We start from the raw sequence: 14872 nt of genomic DNA on the forward strand, positions 1-14872 counted from the left end.
CGTTATCCTTGGGGACCCTACCCCTTAATGCCATGGCTCATGAAGCCGTACACAGGCAGCCTGGTCAGTAGTCAGGAGCTGTTCAACTACAGGCTGAGCAAGTGCAGAATGGTGGTAGAAGGTGCATTTGGATGTCTAAAGGTGCGTTGGCGCAGTTTACTGACTCGCTTAGACCTCAGCGAAACCAATATTCCCACTGTTATTACTAAAAAGAAAAGGAGTACTTGTGGCACCTTAGAGACTAACCAATTTATTTGAGCATAAGCTTTCATGAGCTACAGCTCACTTCATCAGATGCATTCAGTGGAAAATACAGTGAGGAGATTTATATATACACACAACATGTATTTAAAAAGACACATTTTATAGAACAATGGTTACACTCTTTCACGGTAAACCTTGCTGTTGACATTACATACACAGCACATGAGCTTTCATTCCAAGGTCACATTTTGCCTCCCCTCAGTGCGTGGCTAGCCCCTTCCCACCTCCCCATGGCTAACAGCGGGGAACATTTCTGTTCAGCCACAGGCAAACAGCCCAGCAGGAACGGGCACCTCTGAATGTCCCCTTCAGAAAAGCACTCTATTTCAACCAGGTAACCATGAATGATATCACTCTCCTGAGGATAACACAGAGAGATAAAGAACGGATGTTGTTTGAACGCCAGCAAACATACACTGCAATGCTTTATTCTATAATGATTCCCGAGTACGTGCTACTGGCCTGGAGTGGTAAAGTGTCCTACCATAGTGGATGGAATAAGGCTGCCCTCCCCAGAAACCTTTTGCAAAGGTTTTGGGAGTACATCCAGGAAAGCCGCGAAAGCCAGGGCAAATTAATCATTAAACGTGCTTGCTTCTAAACCATGTATAGTATTTTAAAAGGTACACTCACCAGAGGTCCCTTCTCTGCCTGGTGGGTCCGGGAGGCAGCCTTGGGTGGGTTCGGGGGGTACTGGCTCCAGGTCCAGGATGAGAAACAGTTCCTAGCTGTCGGGAAAACCGGTTTCTCTGCTTGCTTGCTGTGAGCTATCTACAACCTCATCATCATCATCTTCCTCGTCCCCAAAACCTGCTTCCATGTGGCCTCCCTCTCCATTGAAGGAGTCAAACAACACGGCTGGGGTAGTGGTGGCTGAACCCCCTAAAGTGGCATACAGCTCATCATAGAAGCGACATGTTTTGGGCTCTGGCCCGGAGTGGCCGTTCACCTCTCTGGTTTTCTGGTAGGCTTGCCTCAGCTCCTTAAGTTTCATGCGGCACTGCTTCGGGTCCCTGTTGTGGCCTCTGTCCTTCATGCCCTGGGGAGATTTTGACAAATGTTTTGGCATTTCGAAAACTGGAACGGTGTTCTGATAGCACAGATTCCTCTCCCCATACAGCAATCAGATCCAGTACCTCCCGTTCGGTCCATGCTGGAGCTCTTTTACGATTCTGGGACTCCATCATGGTCACCTCTGCCGGTGAGCTCTGCATGGTCACCTGCAGCTTGCCACGCTGGCCAAACAGGAAATTGAAATTCAAAAGTTTGCGGGCCTTTTCCTGTCCATCCGGCCAGTGCATCTGAGTTGAGAGTGCTATGCAGAGCAGTCACAATGGAGCACTCTGGGATAGCTCCCAGAGGCCAATACCGTCTAATTGTGTCCACAGTACCCCAAATTTGACCCTGCAAGGCCGATTTCAGCACTAAACCCCTTGTCAGGGGTGGAGTAAGGAAATCAATTTTAAGAGCCCTTTAAGTCGAAAAAAAGGGCTTCATTGTGTGGACAGGTACAGGGTTAAATCGATTTAACGCTGCTAAATTCGACTTCAACTACTAGTGTAGATCAGGGCTAAGACCCTCTTCTGCAAGGTAATTGCTTATTATGCCCTAATTCAGCAAGGTACTTGCTTTATGGAAGGAGGCACCCGCATTGAAGGCAATGGAGTTGATTCAGGTGCTTAAAGTTAGGCACCTGCTTAAGTACCTTGCAGAACTGGGATCACACGCAGTAAGAACCAGGTCAATTTTATCTGTGTCTATTGCATCTAAGTTAGTTATATGCTGCTGCCCCTTAATGTTCTAGAACAGTGTTTCTCAACTTGTGGTCCGTGGACCCCTGGGGTCTATGAAAGACTCAGACTGAAAATTGACTGCACAGAACTCACTATTTATACTGACAGTAAATTTCTATTTGATATTTTTTTAGGAGTCCGCAAATGAAAAAAGGTTGAGAATCACTCTTCTAAAAGGCTCTACAGGAACTTTGAACAGCAAAGGGAAAATATACCCAAGGTTGGAATAGCCTGTCTGCTATAAGAGTCCCCATGTTGTCCTTGAAAATCCCAGCACAGGGAACATGCCATTGGTGGGCCTGACAGGGGGTGGGCAAGTAATGAATGGTTCTGTGGGATTTTGAACTACACTACAGCCCAGATAGTCAACTAAGAACAGGTGAGTGCACCAGCCCACAGAACAACCCAGACTCTGGAAAGCACAGAGGTGATACACAGCTTCCATCACTCATCTGATAACTTTTCAAACAAGCACCTTTGTGCTTTCTCCCATGCTACTGTCACAGTTGGAAGGCGCTCCTCAGAAATAACCTCAAGGCTAGCTCAGGATAGGATTAAAATTCAAAATGATCTGGACAAACTGGAGAAACGATCTGAAGTAAATAGGATGAAATTCAATAAGGACAAATGCAAAGTGCTCCAGTTAGGAAGGCACAATCAGTTGCACACATACAAAACGGGAAATGACTGCTTAGGAAGGAGCACTGCAGAAAGGGATCTGGGGGTCAGAGTGGACAACAAGCTAAATAAACAGTAAACAGTGTAACGCTGTTGCAAAAAAAGCGAACATCCTTCTGGGATGTATTAGCAGGAGTGTTGTAAGCAAGACATGAGAAGAAATTCTTCCACTCTACTCTGCGCTGATTAGGCCTCAACTGGAGATTGTGTCCAGTTCTGAGGGCCACATTTCAGGAAGGATGTGGACAAATGGGAGAGAGTCCAGAGAAGAGCGACAAAAATTATTAAAGGTCTAGAAAACATGAGGGAAGATTGAAAAAACTGGGTTTGTTTAGTCTGAAAAAGAGAAGACTGAGGGGGGACATAACAGTTTTCAAATATGTAAAAGATTGTTACAAGCAGGAGGAAGAAAAATTGTTTTTCTTAACCTCTGAGGATAGGACAAGAAGCAATCGGCTTAAATTGCAGCAAGGGAGGTTTAGGTTGGACATTAGGAAAAACTTCCTAACTGTCAGGGTGGTTAAACACTGGAATAAATTGCTTAGGGAGTTTGTGGAATCTCCATCATTGGAGAATTTTAAGAGCAGGTTAGATAAACACCTGTCAGGGATGGTCTAGATGTTATTTAGTCCTGCCACAAGTGCAGGGGACTGGACTAGATGACCTCTCAAGGTCCCTTCCAGTTCTATGATTATTATTCTTCAAATCCCCCCTTAAAAACTCTTCTTTGCTGCAATGCCTACAAAACACTTAACAGAGAGGCCGTGGCTTCTGCACAGTGGCAGCCTAACACACTGACCAATATTGTCTCAGTGTTTCCTTGTGCTCCTCCATCTTTTTGTCTGCATCCATCTGTTGTCTCTTGTCTTATACTTAGATTACAAGGGCTGTAGGGCAAGGACCATCTTTGTGTTCTGTTTGTAGAGCACCTAGCACCATGAGATCCTAGTCCATAACTAAAGGAGTACTTGTGGCACCTTAGAGACTAACAAATTTATTTGAGCATAAGCTTTCGTGAGCTACAGCTCACTTCATTGGATGCGTACTGTGGAAAGTGTAGAAGATCTTTTTATACACACAAAGCATGAAAAAATACCTCCCCACACCCCACTCTCCTGCTGGTAATAGCTTATCTAAAGTGATCACTCTCCTTACAATGTGTATGATAATCAAGTTGTGCCATTTCCAGCACAAATCCAGGTTTTCTCTCTTCCCCCCACCTCTCCCCTCCTCCCCCGCCCTCCACAAACCCACTCTCCTGTTGGTAATAGCTTATCTAAAGTGACCACTCTCCTTACAACCCACTTTCACTTTAGATAAGCTATTACCAACAGGAGAGTGGGTTTGTGCGGGGGGGGGGGGGGAGGAGGGGAGAGGTGGGGGGGAGAGAGAGAACCTGGATTTGTGCTGGAAATGGCACAACTTGATTATCATACACATTGTAAGGAGAGTGATCACTTTAGATAAGCTATTACCAGCAGGAGAGTGGAGTGGGGGGAGGTATTTTTTCATTCTGTGTGTGTATAAAAAGATCTTCTACACTTTCCACAGTATGCATCCGATGAAGTGAGCTGTAGCTCACGAAAGCTTATGCTCAAATAAATTGGTTAGTCTCTAATGGTGCCACAAATACTCCTTTTCTTTTTGCGAATATAGACTAACACGGCTGTTCCTCTGAAACTAGTCCATAACTAGGGTTCTTGGCACTGTGGACACAAACAATAATAAAGCCATCTCTGTCTCTGTTTGCCATGCCTCCAGGACCCTATGGGCCTGCTGCATTCCTGGCAAGAAGTGAATGGTGTGGGCAAAAGATGATCCTTGGAACTAATGTTTGCGTTTGCACCTGAATTTAAGCAAGAGGGAAGAGCTGTGCTGAGAAGAAGCGTGACAGCTACTAAGATGACTAAACTGTCTGCTTTGACCTCTGTCTCCTTGGAATCTTCTTTCTTGGCTAGGTTCTACCACTTACAATGCCGAGTAATACCGTACTATAGAAGCATTGCCACTGGTTTCAGTGGCGCTACTCATGAAGTAAAGTGCTTCTCAAAGAGAGTAAAGTTGGCCGAATCTGCCTGTCTTTTTCCTGTTACGTTTCTTCTCTAATCAAACAAATGTTTTGCCTCAAAATAGAATAAATCCCATTTCAATCTCATTTAGAAAGGGGTTTTCTTTTCATTTTTTCTTTGAAAAATGTTATTGTGTTTCACACTGCCGCCCGTTCAGTTGAAGGCAAATATAGATTCCAGTTAAGGAAACATACTACAATACCCTTTCTTCCTTGTACTAGTTTGTAAAATGAAAGCAATCTGGTAAGTGTTAAGAGTAAATAAAAATAGAATGATCTTAGGGCCAGAGCAAAGCTGTTAATGAAATGAACTCCTTTACTGATTTTTGTATACAAGTGTGCAGCTCTGCTCTTGGGTTAAAATATTACATTTCCTTTCCTGGGCAAGTGGAGATAAGAGTACTGCTTCTTTCATTTCCTTTGTTATCATATGAGAATGATCTTTTCATTTGCTGAATGATTTTTAAATTGGCTTTGGTACAGCGGTTGCAGGAGGAAGAAAGGTGTGTGCTGTTGTTAAGCAGCCACAGAAAGCAAGATATGAACATTTTCTGCATTTCTAATGCATCACTGGGGAAACTATTTTTCCAGTTTTGGATAACGGTGATAATACCAGAAAAGTAGGACTATTTCAAAGCTTCAGCTGAATACAGTAATTCACCTTATGTACTGACAGCCACACTCTCACATGGGCATCACAATCAGCACTTACATGCCAAAGAAGGGTACCATTTGAGGTGTACAGCACCGCAGGCAGAATTCCATACGCTTTCTGCTGTACATTTAACTACTTAAATAGCAACATACTAAACTACAAATTAAAAACTTTCTCAAACAAAATCACTCTTCTTGTGTGTGAAATGGGTTTATTTATTGGTAGAAATCAAAGCAAATCCCTTTTGAAATATTATTGTGCCCCCCTTTTTTTTAAATAGAAACCGACATGACCATTCATGTTATCCATCCATTAAACCTTAGTTAAATGGTATTTCCATATTAAAAATAAAAAAATGACATTGTCCTGTGTCTAATGAAGTTCTATCCTTTGTCTGAGTCAGAAAAATTAAGTTTTACTGATTTTTATTTCCCTCTGTTTATCTACTGGATTCGTTAATAAGTTGTACATTATTTCTAGATTTACATAAATCCTAATAAGAAAATATGAGCTGTGATGATGATTGCTCATGCACTTGTTGTACACATTCTCCATGCTACAAAGAGATATGCAAATATGAATTGTTCCATCTTTGATGAGCTCATTATTTCAAAATTTGACTGATTTTTTTGAATTATTCAGATGTAGAAATGATTCTTATTGATCAGACTTGTTCTTTTATCTTTTCTTGAATCCCAGCTAATAACTAGGGTAGCTCATAATATTAACCCCATAGCTTCCCTACATATTCATGTACAGTGCCAGCTACAAGAGAATATGATATTGGTATTAATCAACCTGTCGTCCATTTTGCTTTTAATGTACTTAACCTCAGTGTGATTTGTTCTTATGTAACTTAGCACCCCTGGGGGAAGAGGGCATTGATGCCAGAAGGTATCAAACCTAGGACCTCTGGATCTAAACTTATGCACATTTCTACCTGGGCTAAAAAAGTGGGTGGGGTCTGTTATCTCAAATGCAGCAGCTAACCAGCCACTAGAGGGGTCAGGAAGCCACCCAGTGTAAGCATCAGTTACACTTGCGTTGAAACTTGTTACTTCCCACTACTATTTACTTAGATAGGACCAGACTGTGATACCTTTCCTTGTGCTAAATAGTACATTGCCCCATAAATAATCCCACTGAAGTAAACGGGACTCCTTGTGGAGAAAAGTGCTATCCATCCCAAGGAAGGATATGAGAAGTCGGCCCAGAGGGTTCAGACACATGACTCTCCAGCACTGAAGGAAGACAGATACACTGTCCCATCTCCTCCTGACGTCAGTGGGTATTGTGCCTATGTATGCAAGGTCAGAGTTGGGCCCCTTTTCTCTAAAAAGTGGCACATTCAGCGGTAACATTGCCACATCCTCTAGCCATGGGTGTACTTTGGAGGGACAAAGGGGCATTGCCCCCCAAACTGCAAGCCTCAGGCAGACACGGAATTTGCCCCCCCCCACACACACACGGCCCCATTGGACTGACTGGAGCCGCGCCCCCAAATATAGAAGTCAAACTACACCTATGTCTCCAATGCAGAATATTCCCATTGGAAGTACTGTGCTTAAGAAAAGGAAAGGTTTCAGAGTAACAGCCGTGTTAGTCTGTCTTCGCAAAAAGAAAAGGAGTACTTGTGGCACCTTAGAGACTAACCAATTTATTTGAGAAGTGACATTTTCTAAAAAGTTCTGCACGGTACCAATTACTTGGCGTGGACTGAGTATTTTTACATTCCTATATTGATTATTGCAGCACTTGCTCCCCTGGCCCAGCCAATGTCCATTTTAAAGCTAGTTCTCTTAGTGTATGTGCTAGAATTGTGCCTTTCCCCCAAGGAATTAGAAGCTTAGTAGCCTGTCTGGATCTGGCAGATGTGCAGACTCACAGTTGTCTGCTAAAGTAATTCCATAGATTTCAGATGGAGTTACAATAGCAAAGAATGAGTCAGAGCCTCCAATCTTTTCCTGAAAAACAAAGGAAAAAAAAGACAATTGGGATGGGGGGAGGGGTAAGCCTGGTTATCCCGGGGGGTATTAATTCAAGCTTTTTTGATCTGTGAAAAAGTTATTTCACCTCAAACAAAATGGTCATCTATTTATTCCACAATATTAGAAGCCACATAACGTTACCTTACCTTGGTTTCTTGTTTCTTCCCAAAACACGTATGATCCCAGTGTCATCTTCTCTGATTATCCTTTGGCCACATCTGGGAAGAAATCGAACATAACAATATAGTTTTGGATGTTCCTACTGCAAGATCAGGCTCAACTTTGGACAAGAAGAACATTAATTAAGAATATAGTGAAACCCTCTCTCTCAAGGGCCAAATCTTCCAATCCTTAGTCAAAAATCTCATACCTGGATTTCTCCCCCAAGGTTTTCACAAAAGTTTTTTACTTTTAAAGAGCCTCGGCCAAATTCTGCTCTCATTTCTATCTGTTTAGGTGTGGAATAATTCCATTGACTTCAATGAGGGCACAATTTTGGATCCCACTCTGTTTAGCTGACCAGTTTTTGCTGGTCTCTTGGGTAGTCACTTCAGGGCCAGGTTGAAGCGATCTGGATTAAAGTTTGAACATCTGTTTGTTTTCTAATTCACTGAAATCAACGGGGATTTTGACTCCATAAGGCCTGTAGGAGTTGGCCCTAATCAATTTTATTAATAAACATTTACATCATGGCAACCTCCAAAGGCCCCATTGGAGGCCTAGTGTCACCTCTAGTGATCAATGGCTCCATGTCTAGTTGGCAGCCGGTATCAAGTGGAGTGCCCCAAGGGTCGGTCCTGGGGCCGGTTTTGTTCAATATCTTCATTAATGATCTGGAGGATGGCGTGGATTGCACTCTCAGCAAATTTGCAGATGATACTAAACTGGGAGATACGCTGGAGGGTAGGGATAGGATACAGAGGGACCTAGACAAATTAGAGGATTGGGCCAAAAGAAATCTGATGAGGTTCAACAGGGACACTTAGGATGGAAGAATCCCATGCACCGCTACAGACTAGGGACTGAATGGCTAGGCAGCAGTTCTGCAGAAAAGGACCTAGGGGTTACAGCGGATGAGAAGCTGGATACGAGTCAACAGTGTGCCCTTGTTGCCAAGAAGGCCAACGGCATTTTGGGATGTATAAGTAGGGGCATTGCCAGCAGATCGAGGGACGTGATCATTCCCCTCTATTCGACATTGGTGAGGCCTCATCTGGAGTAGTGTGTTCAGTTTTGGGCCCCACACTACAAAAAGGATGTGGAAAAATTGGAAAGTGTCCAGCGGGGGGCAAGAAAAATGATTAGGGGACTGGAACACATGACGTACGAGGAGAGGCTGAGGGAGCTGGGATTGTTTAGTCTGCAGAAGAGAAGAGTGAGGGGGGATTTGATAACTTCTTTCAACTACCTGAAAGAGGATGGATCTGGACTGTTCAGTGGTGGCAGATCACAGAACAAGGAGCAATGGTCTCAAGTTGCAGTGTGGGAGGTTTAGGTTGGATATTAGGGAAAAAAAATTCACTAGGAGTATGGTGATCCACTGGAAAGGGTTACCTAGGGAGATGGTGGAATCTCCTTCTTGAGAGGTTTTTAAGGCCCAGCATGACAAAGCCCTGGCTAGGATGATTTAGTTGGGGATTGGTCCTGCTTTGAGCAGGGGGTTGGACTAGATGACCTCCTGAGTCCTTTCCAACCCTGATATTCTATTATTCTAAAACAATATCCATATGAACCCAGAGCAAGAGGCTGTCCTGCTCTGGAGAACTCACAGTCTAAAGGACACAGCTAAATTGCTGGGGATGGAGAACAAGACAAACAAATGAGTCTTTTTGTAAGTTGCACAAGATCTTGTTAGTTACATGTTCTGTTGTTAAGTTGTTTTTAACTGGGGTAGACAAAAAGCAAGTTGAATAGCAGGAATGAAAGAACAAGTAAATGGAGAAGGAAGAGAAAAGAAAGGGTAAAAGAAGTAGTTTCTGCACATCATATGGCTAGCAATGATCAGCAAGGTACCAGTTAAAAAAGAGGGGGAGGACACTGAAACCAAGATAGTCTTTAACTATAGTTTAAAGGATTAGTGTCATTTAAATTTGTCCTGGAAACTTTTGGGGGATATTTACCAAGAGGTGGTCTTCAGCACATCTCACTGGGCACTAGTCCTTTTCTATACTGAGAGCTCTCCCAACATCAGCCAGCTGGAAAACAAAATGTAAACGGGGCTGTATCCAGAAGTCTCCATCTGTGTATGATCATCTCAGGGAGGGCTTCTCAGACATGTTCACAGTGTATGTGAGAACTTAATAGTGAAATTGTCTCATGGACACCTCTTCTTGCATTGACCGTAGCACAGACAGCCCCCCCCCCCCATTCCAAGTGATGGAAACCAACTCCTACTGTTAGCAATTCACATAACATTGCTATGTTAACTACAGCAGTGGCCTATAGGGAAAAGTTACATTAGGATGCTATTTAATGCATCTTTAACCATCTGAATGCAATTGAGCAGCTGGAAACAACAAGAAAAGCCAGCATCATGTGACCAACCAGCTCTCATGGACTACCTGTTCCACAAACCACTGAACTAAGGAGAGCAACTGGCCCACATAGACCAAAGATTTTAACAAAACAAGATCCTAATCCTACTGCCACTGAAGTCATTGTGAGCTTTGCAAATGATTTCAACAGGAACAGGATCAAGATGTAGTTGCAATACTGCATGGGAAGAGATGGGGTGAGGTGCAACAGAGGAGCAGATGTTTTCCTGTCTACAGTATTCCCAGGAATGTCTTTTTTTAAAACCCATCTAAGTGAGGGACTAACTTGGGGCAGGTCTATCTTGCTGGCTGCAGCCATACTGGAGAATCCTTCCAGCCCCAGATTTGTGCTAACTCCCCTAGTTTGCACAGCTGCCTGAGAATCAGCATCTGTGTTTCACCGGAGGAACTGCTTTCTACCATAGGTACAGCTGCAGGAATAACTGATTTTTCGGTTGGGTGGTCGAACCAAAGAATCAAAAATAAATATATGTAGTTTGAGTTGACCTGAAACAAAAGTTTTGCAATATCTCCAGAGAAACAAAAAAGTGGAAAATATTTCTTTCAGCCTGAGACAAAACACATTCCATTTAATTTGTGGTTTAAACTCTTTTAAAATTTTATTTGATAAAAATGGGTAAAATTCCCAAACAAAACATTTTGACTTTTCAGATTTTTTTTAATTTGACCAAAACAATTTGCTGAAACTGACCCAAATTCACAAATTGTTTCACTTGTCCTGAATCTACATTTTTCTGGGGGAAAACAAGTGTCCAGTTCAAATTGCAGAAACTTATCTGGTCTCCCCCACACCCTAGTATCTGAGAACCTTCCAATCTTTAACATTTTTATCCTCATAACCTCCCTGTAAGGTATAACAGTGCTATTAGCCCTATTTTACAGATGGGGAATGGAGGCACAGAAAGGCTAAGTGACTTGCCCAAAGTCACACAGGACATCTGTGGCAGAGCTACAATTTGTAGCTGTATAGCAGAAGGGCATTTTTAAGCTTTTGTGGCAGGCTGACCCTTCTCCTGGCCTTTTTGTTTTGAAGACTCTCCATTTAATTTGCTTTTACACTGTTCAATTCAAGGGATTTCTTTTCCACCTCTGCAATTTCATTTCACTAATAGACTTTTTACAATAGAATCACTGCAGCAAAGATGTTTTATTTTGTTTTTTAGGTCCAAGCTGACTAAGTCACAAACCTGACAGAACTTTTGACTGATGAGACCCGTGAATGTTTTCAATATTATCTGGAATAAACTTTTGCTCCTGACAATAACAGTCTGTCTCGTCATCCATAGAGGCTTCTATAATGCATCCTGCTTAACAATTTACTGTCTGGTCTGCTCCTGGGGCAGACCACTGCCCCTCACTCAGAGCAGATTGTAAAGTTACAATCTAGCCCGCGATGTGCAGGTGCAAATGTGCTACATATACCAAGGTTTGTGCGTTAGAGCAGGTCACAAAGTTTGACATACTGAAAAAAAATAAGATTTTGCTACATTCAGCCCATTTTAAGGTAAAAGTTTGGACCCAGCATGACAACTTGAATGTTAAAGTTCCGCTGCTGAAAAGTGGCTGTTTATCCTGGCACTGCTGACAACAGTTGCAGCTTTCATCAAAATGATCTTAGTCATCTAAACTACACAGTGGCACATGCAAATTCTCACATTGAGAAAAGGGGAAATGATGATTTGGTGTGTACAATAAAAGTTACAGCTCACTTCTGAAAGGGATTCTTTTTCATTTATATTAAGACAGCACCAAGAGCTGAATGTGCGTTTGGACTGTAGGTGAGGAAATTCCAGCTCGTTAGAATGTACTGTTTGTCAGATAATATAGAATATTGCTATGGCTGTATTTTAAGTGAACCTTAAGTTACAAAAACCTTAAGTTACAAAAAGACACAAAAGACAAAGTTATGACTGAGCTTTCAGCTAGGGTAGGGCAAATACTCCTCCCTCTTTTCCGTGGAGGGGGGGGAGAAGGAGGGGTCAGGGAGGCCTTGAAGGTCACTTGAATTTTGACCTGAATTTGCTTCATTTCTTTTGTGTTTGCTTCCACAAATCTATGGTTAAGGATGTACGGTCTGATCATGCAAAGTACTACATGCCCTCAACTTCCAGTGCCTTTTGTGCTCAACATCTCACAGGATCGTGCCCCGAGACAATAGTACATAGGCTCACGTTTCTCCAACAGGGCACACAAACTCAGACACTGTGGTGAGGCTGCATAAGTGCACAGATAGATACATAGGCAGAAGTTCTGTTTAAAAGCTAATCTGGAGCAAGCACCTTCCTGTTCCTGACTCCTTACTGTTCCTTACTCCATCAGTCTGGTCACCTATTGGCAGCAGGAATGTATCAGCCAGAGATGCACTCATTGCACCATTTGAGGGTAGAATAAAGGCGGCTACTGAGCATGCTCCCCCTGTGCCATTCCATTCCGGATGCCTTAGGGGAACGAGCATCCCTTGTGCAGCACATGGTCCCTTTTGCAAAGGGTCTCCCTGAGTTCACAGCAGTTCACAGAGGCAGCTGGGTGTGACGCAGGAGCATACTGGAGGAAGGACTGAAAGATCCACAGTTGCGCGTGCCCTCTATTCCCCCAGCCTGCACTGAGGGCAGTATTAGGTCAGCCATTGGGGCAAAGCAGTTCTGCAGCAGGGGGCGTGGTTGAGGATGCTGTCCCCTCCTCCTCACCTGTCCAGCCCAGTGACTCCAGCTGCTGGGCAATGAGGATTCAGGGTACTTGATGTACAGGTTCCCAAGGTTGAAAATATGACTCACATTAGAGACAGAGAGATCATTAAACATAGGAACATCATTTAACAGGTAGGAGAAGAGAGAACAGTACATCTTGTTCACAGAGCATCACTCTGAAGGTTCTGATACTGATGATTATGTCTTTTGTACTCAGGTCTTACTCTATAGTGAGAGAGAGCACGCATGTGCGCATGTGTTAAGAAAGTGGCTGGTCTGGTAGATTCAGTGGGCCAGATCCGTCCTTCTAGCTGAGCTGTGCTCAATACAGGGCCTTGATAGGGAAGGCAAAGGTGACTCCTCCTCACTTTTATGACTCTTGATCCTGGGACCAGCCAGGAGGTGCTATGACCTCCATCATAAGGCAGAGCACCCACAGGGCTGCTCTAACTTACACTCGGTTGTCTCCTGGCTCCAGGAGTTGTTCTAGCAGCCAGGGATTGCAAGAGCACATTAGCACTCTGATCACACCCTTTTCTCAGCAGCCATTCCTCTTCACCAGCTTTGCAGCCCCTTCCTGCCACTGGAGCAGGGCACGGGGACTGTTGGGTGCCAAAGGAGGAACACATTTTTAACGAAGACTTGAATAAAATTGCCAATCTGGTTGAAAACATGGCATCTGTTAAGTGAGGAATGAAGGGATGATGCGCATCTCCCACGGGCACGTGAGCCCAGGACGTTTCCTACCGAGGCACTAGCCGTGATTTACAAACTGTCAAGGTTCCTTCCCCACTCTGAACTCTAGGGTACAGATGTGGGGACCTGCATGAAAACCTCCTAAGCTTACTTTTACCAGCTTAGGTTAAAACTTCCCCAAGGTGCAAACTATTTTACCCTTTGCGCTTGGACTTTCACTGCCACCACCAAACGTTTTATCCGGGTTTATTTTATTAGGAAAGAGCCCGTTTAGAAACGTTTTTCCCCTCAAAATCCTCCCAACCCTTGCACCCCATTTCCTGGGGAAGGTTTGGTAAAAATCCTCACCAATTTGCATAGGTGAACACAGACCCAAACCCTTGGATCTTAAGAACAATGAAAAAAGCATTCAGTTCTTGAAAAGAAGAATTTTAATAGAAGAAACAGTAAAAAAGAAATCAGCTCTGTAAAATCAGGATGGTAAATACATTACAGGGTAATCAGATTCAAAACATAGAGAATCCCTCTTGGCAAAACCTTAAGTTACAAAAAGACACAAAAACAGAAATATCCATTCTATTCAGCACAGCTTATTTTCTCAGCCATTTAAAGAAATCATAATCGAATGCATATCTAGCTAGATTACTTTTACTAAGTTCTAAGAATCCATTCCTGTTCTGTCCCCGGCAAAAGCATCACACAGACAGACAGAGAGAGCTTTGTTTTTTCCCTTCCCCCAGCTTTTGAAAGAATCTTGTCTCCATATTGGTCATTTTGGTCAGGTGCCAGCAAGGTTATCCTAGCTTCTTAACCCTTTACAGGTGAAAGGATTTTTCCTCTGGCCAGGAGGGATTTTAAAGGCGTTTACCCTCCCCTTTATATTTATGACACAAACGGAGATGGGAAAGATGAGGTTTCATGAATGAGGTTGCTGCTCTGGTGAGCTGTACCTGCCGGGGACGTGCTGAGGCCACTGTTAATTAAAAAACATAGTGCTGAATGAGAGCCCAAGGAACAAATGGCAGCTGATCATCAAGGATCATTCGTCCCATGCCGCCTGTGGATTCAATAGGGTACAACACCTGGTGACGGCCAGCCGCTGCCGCCATTTTTAATTTGATTTGCCTTGCTTTATTTATGTATTTGCTAATGACTCCTGCTTTTGCATTCCTGAGCAATCCCCGCCTTTGTGGGAGTGCAGGGGGGGAACCTAGGAACGCCCGTCACAGGGACCTCCTGCAGCAGAGGCCAGAGTGACATTGCCATGGTAACCGCTCCTGCCGCTGCCAACATTTTAATGTAATTAGATGGGCAATGTCACGGCGGGGTGTGAGGGAACCTGCTTTCTGTGCTTGGCACACTGACATAGTGGCTGCTTCTTTGGCATCCCAGCTCTGTCAGTGCACGTCTGCAAAGCCTGGCTGCATCTGTTAGTCCAACGCCACCCCCAGCACCGACAAACGAAAAGGAACATTTAGAAAAGAAGTC

General features: G+C 43.6%; 1 long non-coding RNA gene across 1 annotated transcript; it reads right to left on the reverse strand.

Annotated features, from left to right (window-relative positions):
• Positions 1–1099: 1099 nt before the first annotated feature.
• LOC311526250 lies at positions 1100–9627 on the reverse strand. Its single transcript, XR_014712973.1, has 3 exons — positions 9567–9627; positions 7593–7664; positions 1100–1303 (listed from the first exon to the last, which is right to left on the reverse strand). It is a non-coding gene; the product is annotated as an uncharacterized lncRNA (long non-coding RNA).
• Between the last annotated feature and the right edge of the window lie 5245 nt (positions 9628–14872).

This window comes from Lepidochelys olivacea (assembly GCF_965140295.1).
Source record: "Lepidochelys olivacea isolate rLepOli2 genome assembly, chromosome: 9".
Taxonomy (NCBI): domain Eukaryota; kingdom Metazoa; phylum Chordata; order Testudines; family Cheloniidae; genus Lepidochelys; species Lepidochelys olivacea.